Genomic DNA, 9,385 nt, shown 5'->3' on the forward strand with positions numbered 1-9,385 from the left:
ACTAACCCAGACCTAACCCAGTCCTAACCCAGACCTAACCCAGACCTAACCCAGTCCTAACCCAGTCCTAACCCAGACCTAACCCAGACCTAACCCAGACCTAACCCAGACCTAACCCAGACCTAACCCAGACCTAACCCAGTCCTAACCCAGACCGAACCCAGACCTAACCCAGACCTAACCCAGTCCTAACCCAGACCTAACCCAGTCCTAACCCAGACCTAACCCAGACCTAACCCAGTCCTAACCCAGACCTAACCCAGACCTAACCCAGACCTAACCCAGACCTAACCCAGACCTAACCCAGACCTAACCCAGAAATAACCCAGACCTAACCCAGTCCTAACCCAGACCTAACCCAGTCCTAACCCAGACCTAACCCAGACCTAACCCAGTCCTAACCCAGTCCTAACCCAGACCTAACCCAGTCCTAACCCAGTCCTAACCCAGACCTAACCCAGTCCTAACCCAGACCTAACCCAGTCCTAACCCAGTCCTAAGCCAGACCTAACCCAGACCTAACCCAGACCGAACCCAGACCTAACCCAGACCTAACCCAGTCCTAACCCAGACCTAACCCAGACCTAACCCAGTCCTAACCCAGTCCTAACCCAGACCGAACCCAGACCTAACCCAGACCTAACCCAGTCCTAACCCAGACCTAACCCAGTCCTAACCCAGACCTAACCCAGACCTAACCCAGTCCTAACCCAGTCCTAACCCAGACCTAACCCAGACCTAACCCAGACCTAACCCAGACCTAACCCAGACCTAACCCAGACCTAACCCAGAAATAACCCAGACCTAACCCAGACCTAACCCAGTCCTAACCCAGTCCTAACCCAGTCCTAACCCAGACCTAACCCAGTCCTAACCCAGTCCTAACCCAGACCTAACCCAGACCTAACCCAGACCTAACCAAATCCAGTACTAACCCAGACCTAACCCAGTCCTAACCCAGACCTAACCCAGTCCTAACCCAGACCTAACCCAGACCTAACCCAGTCCTAACCCAGTCCTAACCCAGACCTAACCCAGTCCTAACCCAGTCCTAACCCAGACCTAACCCAGTCCTAACCCAGTCCTAACCCAGACCTAACCCAGTCCTAACCCAGTCCTAACCCAGACCTAACCCAGACCTAACCCAGACCGAACCCAGACCTAACCCAGACCTAACCCAGTCCTAACCCAGACCTAACCCAGTCCTAACCCAGACCTAACCCAGACCTAACCCAGTCCTAACACAGTCCTAACCTAGTCCTAACCAAGTCCTAACCCAGAACCTACCCAGTCCTAACCCAAACCTAACCCAGACCTAACCCAGACCTAACCCAGTCCTAGCCCAGTCCTAACCCAGACCTAACCCAGTCCTAACCCAGACCTAACCCAGACCTAACCCAGTCCTAACCCAGTCCTAACCCAGACCTAACCCAGTCCTAACCCAGTCCTAACCCAGCCCTAACCCAGACCTAACCCAGACCTAACCCAGACCTAACCCAGAAATAACCCAGACCTAACCCAGACCTAACCCAGTCCTAACCCAGTACTAACCCAGTCCTAACCCAGACCTAACCCAGACCTAACCCAGACCTAACCCAGACCTAACCCAGACCTAACCCAGACCTAACCCAGAAATAACCCAGACCTAACCCAGACCTAACCCAGTCCTAACCCAGAAATACCCCAGACCTGACCCAGACCTAACCCAGACCTAACCCAGCCCTAACCCAGACCTAACCCAGACCTAACCCAGACCTAACCCAGAAATAACCCAGACCTAACCCAGACCTAACCCAGTCCTAACCCAGTACTAACCCAGTCCTAACCCAGACCTAACCCAGTCCTAACCCAGACCTAACCCAGACCTAACCCAGTCCTAACCTAGACCTAACCCAGTCCTAAACCAGACCTAACCCAATCCTAACCCAGACCTAACCCAGACCTAACCCAGACCTAACCCAGAAATAACCCAGACCTAACCCAGACCTAACCCAGTCCTAACCCAGTACTAACCCAGTCCTAACCCAGACCTAACCCAGACCTAACCCAGACCTAACCCAGACCTAACCCAGACCTAACCCAGACCTAACCCAGAAATAACCCAGACCTAACCCAGACCTAACCCAGTCCTAACCCAGAAATACCCCAGACCTGACCCAGACCTAACCCAGACCTAACCCAGCCCTAACCCAGACCTAACCCAGACCTAACCCAGACCTAACCCAGAAATAACCCAGACCTAACCCAGACCTAACCCAGTCCTAACCCAGTACTAACCCAGTCCTAACCCAGACCTAATCCAGTCCTAACCCAGACCTAACCCAGACCTAACCCAGACCTAACCCAGACCTAACCCAGAAATAACCCAGACCTAACCCAGACCTAACCCAGTCCTAACCCAGTCCTAACCCAGTCCTAACCCAGTCTTAAACCAGTCCTAACTCAGACCTAACCGAGACGTAACCCAGACCTTATCCAATTCAGTCCTAACACAGTCCATATTCATTTTTTTTTTTTTTTTTTGTTTTTTTTTTTTTATTTCTGTTTTAGATACCGAAGGAGATCCTTGGATAGGCACCCATGCCTCAGAAGAATATATGGGTAGTTTGAGAATCTGACTCACCATACCCCACAAGTGTCTCATCCGTCTTTACTCATTCAGACACCACTCATGCCAACAAGCATCCCGGGACGCAGGCGAAACTGCTCTCCGCATTACTTCACCTAACCAATTCTAAACTAGCCCTAACGCAGTTCCAATACAGTCATTACAAAATGGGCTAGGTCTGGGCCAGTGTTGCGGGGGTTTGGGGCGCGCAGACCCCAGTCAGCAAAACGAATTCAATATGATGCTGTTCAATTTAATATGATACCGCTATTACAAAGGGGGTTAGGTCTGGGCTAGTGTAGCGGGGGACTGGGGGGCGCAGACCCCTGTCAGCAAAACGAATTCAATATGATGCTGCTCAATTTAATTTGATACCGCTATTACAAAATGGGTTAGGTCTGGGCTGGTGTAGCGGGGGTTTGGGGGGCGCAGACCCCAGTCAGCAAAACGAATTCAATATGATGCTGTTCAATTTAATTTGATACCGCTATTACAAAATGGGTTAGGTCTGGGCTAGTGTAGCGGGGGTTTGGGGGGCGCAGACCCCTGTCAGCAAAACGAATTTAGTACGATGCTGTTCAATTTAATTTGATACCGCTATTACAAAATGGGTTAGGTCTGGGCTAGTGTAGCGGGGGTTTGGGGGGCGCAGCCCCCCATTCAGCAAAACGAATTATGTACGATGCTGTTCAATTTAATATGATACCACTATTACAAAGTGGGTTAGGTCTGGGCTAGTGTAGCGGGGGTCTGGGGGGCGCAGACCCCTGTCAGCAAAACGAATTCAATATGATGCTGTTCAATTTAATTTGATACAGCTATTACAAAATGGGTTAGGTCTGGGCTAGTGTAGCGGGGGTTTGGGGGGCGCAGCCCCCCATTCAGCAAAACGAATTATGTACGATGCTGTTCAATTTAATATGATACCACTATTACAAAGTGGGTTAGGTCTGGGCTAGTGTAGCGGGGGTCTGGGGGGCGCAGACCCCAGTCAGCAAAACGAATTCAATATGATGCTGTTCAATTTAATTTGATACCGCTATTACAAAATGGGTTAGGTCTGGGCTAGTGTAGCGGGGGTTTGGGGGGCGCAGCCCCCCATTCAGCAAAACGAATTTAGTACGATGCTGTTCAATTTAATATGATACCGCTATTACAAAGTGGGTTAGGTCCGGGCTAGTGTTGCGGGGGTCTGGGGCGCGCAGACCCCAGTCAGCAAAACGAATTCAACATGATGCTGTTCAATTTAATATGATACCGCTATTACAAAGGGGGTTAGGTCTGGGCTAGTGTAGCGGGGGTCTGGGGGGCGCAGACCCCTGTCAGCAAAACGAATTTAGTACGATGCTGTTCAATTTAATTTGATACCGCTATTACAAAATGGGTTAGGTCTGGGCTAGTGTAGCGGGGGTTTGGGGGGCGCAGCCCCCCATTCAGCAAAACGAATTAAGTACGATGCTGTTCAATTTAATATGATACCACTATTACAAAGTGGGTTAGGTCTGGGCTATTGTAGCGGGGGTCTGGGGGGCGCAGACCCCAGTCGGCAAAACGAATTCAATATGATGCTGTTCAATTTAGTTTGATACCGCTATTACAAAATGGGTTAGGTCTGGGCTAGTGTAGCGGGGGTTTGGGGGGCGCAGCCCCCCATTCAGCAAAACGAATTTAGTACGATGCTGTTCAATTTAATGTGATACCGCTATTACAAAGTGGGTTAGGTCCGGGCTAGTGTTGCGGGGGTCTGGGGCGCGCAGACCCCAGTCAGCAAAACGAATTCAATATGATGCTGTTCAATTTAATATGATACCGCTATTACAAAGGGGGTTAGGTCTGGGCTAGTGTAGCGGGGGTCTGGGGGGCGCAGACCCCTGTCAGCAAAACGAATTTAGTACGATGCTGTTCAATTTAATTTGATACCGCTATTACAAAATGGGTTAGGTCTGGGCTAGTGTAGCGGGGGTTTGGGGGGCGCAGCCCCCCATTCAGCAAAACGAATTAAGTACGATGCTGTTCAATTTAATATGATACCACTATTACAAAGTGGGTTAGGTCTGGGCTATTGTAGCGGGGGTCTGGGGGGCGCAGACCCCAGTCAGCAAAACGAATTCAATATGATGCTGTTCAATTTAATTTGATACCGCTATTACAAAATGGGTTAGGTCTGGGCTAGTGTAGCGGGGGTTTGGGGGGCGCAGCCCCCCATTCAGCAAAACGAATTTAGTACGATGCTGTTCAATTTAATATGATACCGCTATTACAAAGTGGGTTAGGTCCGGGCTAGTGTTGCGGGGGTCTGGGGGGCGCAGCCCCCCAGTCAGCAAAACGAATTTAGTACGATGCTGTTCAATTTAATTTGATACCGCTATTACAAAATGGGTTAGGTCTGGGCTAGTGTAGCGGGGGTTTGGGGGGCGCAGCCCCCCATTCAGCAAAACGAATTAAGTACGATGCTGTTCAATTTAATATGATACCACTATTACAAAGTGGGTTTGGTCTGGGCTAGTGTAGCGGGGGTCTGGGGGGCGCAGACCCCAGTCAGCAAAACGAATTCAATATGATGCTGTTCAACCCCTCGGGAATTTTTAATTTCTGTTTTATTCACCGTAATGCTCATGGAACGTACTTTCACATTCTTGTTTTTTGCTTCACGAAAATTTTTGTACACTAATTACTTTTTAATAGGAAAACGTGCAACGGCAAACTCCTTCCTAGGGTCACTGGGAAGATGACATTGACAAAATATGTTAAGATCAGCCGCCCCTATGCGTAAAGTATGTCGTTTTTCCATTTTTTCGATCCGGAGCGACACCAACATTGTGTTGCAATTTTAAACTGCGCGGTTAAACGGCGGGCCAAACAGTCGGTGGTTTATGCAACAGCAACCATCAAACTAGTAGGAGAATACACGCCCGTGATAGTATAGGAGATTCCCACTGTCCCTATCTTTTTTTTTATCTCGGACATATATATACCGGCTTATCGTCAATAACTCGAAAACCAGCACGTTAAGGCCAATTTTGGTCTATACGATTCTTATGCAGTTTTAGATTCTCTACACGGTCCAATGATCGTTTTATTTTTTTGTCGAATTTTGAGAATTTTTTTTTTTTTTCTCGAAAACGAGCTCGACGACCTGCACTTTTGACGACGCCATCGTGTTCCCCGGATTTTTTCCTGCAAGATAGGGTGGCGATTTTTTGTCCTACGACGATTTTTGACGCCGGAGCGATGATTCGGAGCAGAGCGGACTTAGAAACTTTCGCGCGTCGACCGCCGGACCGATCGCTCCAGGCTGTTTTTCGTCAATAACTCGAAAACGAGCACGGTAACGCTCGTTTTCGCCCGTACGATACTTGTACCGTTTACCGTTGGCTACCTGGCAGATGGTTTGTTTTTTTTTTATCTCGAATTTTGAGAGCTTTTTTAACTTTTTTCTCAAAAACGAGCACGTGAACGCCAATTTTCGTCTATACGATTCTTATGCAGTTTTATATTCTCTACACGGTCCAGTGATCGTTTTATTTTTTTGTCGAATTTTGAGAATTTTTTTTTTTTTTTCTCGAAAACGAGCTCGACGACCTGCACTTTTGACGACGCCATCGTGTTCCCCGGATTTTTTCCTGCAAGATAGCGTGTCTATTTTTTGTCCTACGACGATTTTTGACGCCGGAGCGGTGTTTCGGAGCAGAGCGGACTTAGAAACTTTCGCGCGTCGACCGCCGGAGCGATCGCTCCAGGCTGTTTTTCGTCAATAACTCGAAAACGAGCACGGTAACGCTCATTTTCGCCCGTATGATACTTGTACCGTTTACCGTTGGCTACCTGGTAGATGGTTTTTTTTTTTTTTATCTCGAAGTTTGAGAGCTTTTTTAATTTTTTCCACAAAAACGAGCACGTGAACGCCAATTTTCGTCTATACGATTCTTATGCAGTTTTATATTCTCTACACGGTCCACTGATCGTTTTATTTTTTTGTCGAATTTTCAGAATTTTTTTTTTTTTTTCTCGAAAACGAGCTCGACGACCTGCACTTTTGACGACGCCATCGTGTTCCCCGGATTTTTTCCTGCAAGATAGCGTGTCTATTTTTTGTCCTACGACGATTTTTGACGCCGGAGCGATGATTCGGAGCAGAGCGGACTTAGAAACTTTCGCGCGTCGACCGCCGGAGCGATCGCTCCAGGCTGTTTTTCGTCAATAACTCGAAAACGAGCACGGTAACGCTCATTTTCGCCCGTACGATACTTGTACCGTTTACCGTTGGCTACCTGGTAGATGGTTTTTTTTTTTTTTATCTCGAAGTTTGAGAGCTTTTTTAATTTTTTCAACAAAAACGAGCACGTGAACGCCAATTTTCGTCTATACGATTCTTATGCAGTTTTATATTCTCTACACGGTCCACTGATCGTTTTATTTTTTTGTCGAATTTTGAGAATTTTTTTTTTTTTTTCTCGAAAACGAGCTCGACGACCTGCACTTTTGACGACGCCATCGTGTTCCCCGGATTTTTTCCTGCAAGATAGGGTGGCGATTTTTTGTCCTACGACGATTTTTGACGCCGGAGCGATGATTCGGAGCAGAGCGGACTTAGAAACTTTCGCGCGTCGACCGCCGGACCGATCGCTCCAGGCTGTTTTTCGTCAATAACTCGAAAACGAGCACGGTAACGCTCGTTTTCGCCCGTACGATACTTGTACCGTTTACCGTTGGCTACCTGGTAGACGGTTTTTTTTTTTTTTATCTCGAAGTTTGAGAGCTTTTTTAATTTTTTCCACAAAAACGAGCACGTGAACGCCAATTTTCGTCTATACGATTCTTATGCAGTTTTATATTGTCTACACGGTCCACTGATCGTTTTATTTTTTTGTCGAATTTTGAGAATTTTTTTTTTTTTTTCTCGAAAACGAGCTCGACGACCTGCACTTTTGACGACGCCATCGTGTTCCCCGGATTTTTTCCTGCAAGATAGCGTGTCTATTTTTTGTCCTACGACGATTTTTGACGCCGGAGCGGTGTTTCGGAGCAGAGCGGACTTAGAAACTTTAGCGCGTCGACCGCCGGAGCGATCGCTCCAGGCTGTTTTTCGTCAATAACTCGAAAACGAGCACGGTAACGCTCATTTTCGCCCGTACGATACTTGTACCGTTTACCGTTGGCTACCTGGTAGATGGTTCTTTTTTTTTTTATCTCGAAGTTTGAGAGCTTTTTTAATTTTTTCCACAAAAACGAGCACGTGAACGCCAATTTTCGTCTATACGATTCTTATGCAGTTTTATATTCTCTACACGGTCCACTGTTCGTTTTATTTTTTTGTCGAATTTTGAGAATTTTTTTTTTTTTTTCTCGAAAACGAGCTCGACGACCTGCACTTTTGACGACGCCATCGTGTTCCCCGGATTTTTTCCTGCAAGATAGGGTGGCGATTTTTTGTCCTACGACGATTTTTGACGCCGGAGCGATGATTCGGAGCAGAGCGGACTTAGAAACTTTCGCGCGTCGACCGCCGGACCGATCGCTCCAGGCTGTTTTTCGTCAATAACTCGAAAACGAGCACGGTAACGCTCGTTTTCGCCCGTACGATACTTGTACCGTTTACCGTTGGCTACCTGGCAGATGGTTTGTTTTTTTTTTATCTCGAATTTTGAGAGCTTTTTTAACTTTTTTCTCAAAAACGAGCACGTGAACGCCAATTTTGGTCTATACGATTCTTATGCAGTTTTAGATTCTCTACACGGTCCACTGATCGTTTTATTTTTTTGTCGAGTTTTGAGAATTTTTTTTTTTTTTTCTCGAAAACTAGCTCGACGACCTGCACTTTTGACGACGCCATCGTGTTCCCCGGATTTTTTCCTGCAAGATAGGCTGGCGATTTTTTGTCCTACTCCCATATTCGTGTCTTTTTGCTTAACGAAATCTTTTATATACTAATAACTTTTTAATAAAAAAACGTGCGACGGCAAAATCCGTCTTAGAGTCACTGGGGTGGTGACATGACAAAATATGTTAAGATCAGCCGCCCCTATGCGTAAAGTATGTCGTTTTTCCATTTTTTCACCCCGGAGCGACACCAACATTGTGTTGCAATTTTAAACCGCGCGGTTAAACGGCGGGCCAAACAGTCGCTGGTTTATGCAACAACAACCATCAAACTAGTAGGAGAATACACGCCCGTGATAGTATAGGAGATTCCCACTGTCCCTATCTTTTTTTTTATCTCGGACATATATATACCGGCTTATCGTCAATAACTCGAAAACCAGCACGTTAAGGCCAATTTTGGTCTATACGATTCTTATGCAGTTTTAGATTCTCTACACGGTCCAATGATCGTTTTATTTTTTTGTCGAATTTTGAGAATTTTTTTTTTTTTTCTCGAAAACGAGCTCGACGACCTGCACTTTTGACGACGCCATCGTGTTCCCCGGATATTTTCCTGCAAGATAGCGTGTCTATTTTTTGTCCTACGACGATTTTTGACGCCGGAGCGGTGTTTCGGAGCAGAGCGGACTTGAAAACTTTCGCGCGTCGACCGCCGGAGCGATCGCTCCAGGCTGTTTTTCGTCAATAACTCGAAAACGAGCACGGTAACGCTCATTTTCGCCCGTACGATACTTGTACCGTTTACCGTTGGCTACCTGGTAGATGGTTTTTTTTTTTTTTATCTCGAAGTTTGAGAGCTTTTTTAATTTTTTCCACAAAAACGAGCACGTGAACGCCAATTTTCGTCTATACGATTCTTATGCAGTTTTATATTCTCTACACGGTCCACTGATC

The sequence above is a fragment of the Colletes latitarsis genome, unplaced genomic scaffold (genome assembly GCF_051014445.1).
Source record: "Colletes latitarsis isolate SP2378_abdomen unplaced genomic scaffold, iyColLati1 scaffold0079, whole genome shotgun sequence".
In the NCBI taxonomy this organism is placed as follows: Eukaryota; Metazoa; Arthropoda; class Insecta; order Hymenoptera; family Colletidae; genus Colletes; species Colletes latitarsis.